Below are 956 nucleotides of genomic sequence, written 5' to 3'. Positions count from 1 at the left end.
CGCCTCTCCTAATAACAACACAAATGGAGAACAAACCAAAACAGGCAAAGGAACACAGGACACATACCAAGAAAGCCTCCGAATCTCTAATCTCTTAACAATAGATAAAAGTCCTTCAAATACCCGCTATCAGGCATTCATTTATATAAATATATCTAATCACATCACACAAACTACTGTACATTTATTGAAATTTGCTTATTAGACCTAACTTCCAAATGGTCTAGGATCTGATTATGATCCCGAAATTTACGAAAAATTCCTGAGAATCCACAATGTGGCGAATTATCTTTGTCTTGATGACAATGATCTAATGGAGAAATCCAGTTTTATGTTCGAATGCATTTTCAAAGTATCTAATCCTTTCAGGTATTGAGCGCGGCGACCGTTTAAGCTGATGTCGCATTAGGTTGTCTCTCCACCACTGTCTCAGGTTCGTTTGGCTGGACGAGACTTTGATTGCAAAATATCAAATCTGTTTCCCAATGTTATTTACAAAGAACCGGGAGTGATTTATTTCTGACAATGATTAGTTTATTGTCTTACCTGTTACTGAGTAATGAGAGCGTTATCTAATGGCCCTGCTGTCATATAAGAATAATAGCGTAACCGAAGTCATGCCTTACGTAACGGATCTCTAATTCTTGCAGAAATTTCGTTTAGTGTGACATGGGCTAAATCTGATATTATACTGACACTTACATTATGTACAGCCGTTGTTTTAGTCTGTGAAAGGTGTGCCGCGGCACAATTTCCGAGAGGCGCATTCAAGTTTGTTCAATGGAGATTGTCATCCTCATGATGTTAAATCAAAGAGCAAGACGGGAAAAATTATACGGTTACGTGACAGAGGTGATCAAATGAATTTTTTGGACACAAACACACACACACACACACACACACACACACACACACACACACACACACACACACACACACACACACACACACACACA

This window comes from Oratosquilla oratoria, chromosome 24 (assembly GCF_046742065.1).
Source record: "Oratosquilla oratoria isolate Oo_2021 chromosome 24, ASM4674206v1, whole genome shotgun sequence".
Classification (NCBI taxonomy): Eukaryota; Metazoa; Arthropoda; class Malacostraca; order Stomatopoda; family Squillidae; genus Oratosquilla; species Oratosquilla oratoria.
Note: the sequence above shows the minus strand (reverse complement) of the source record.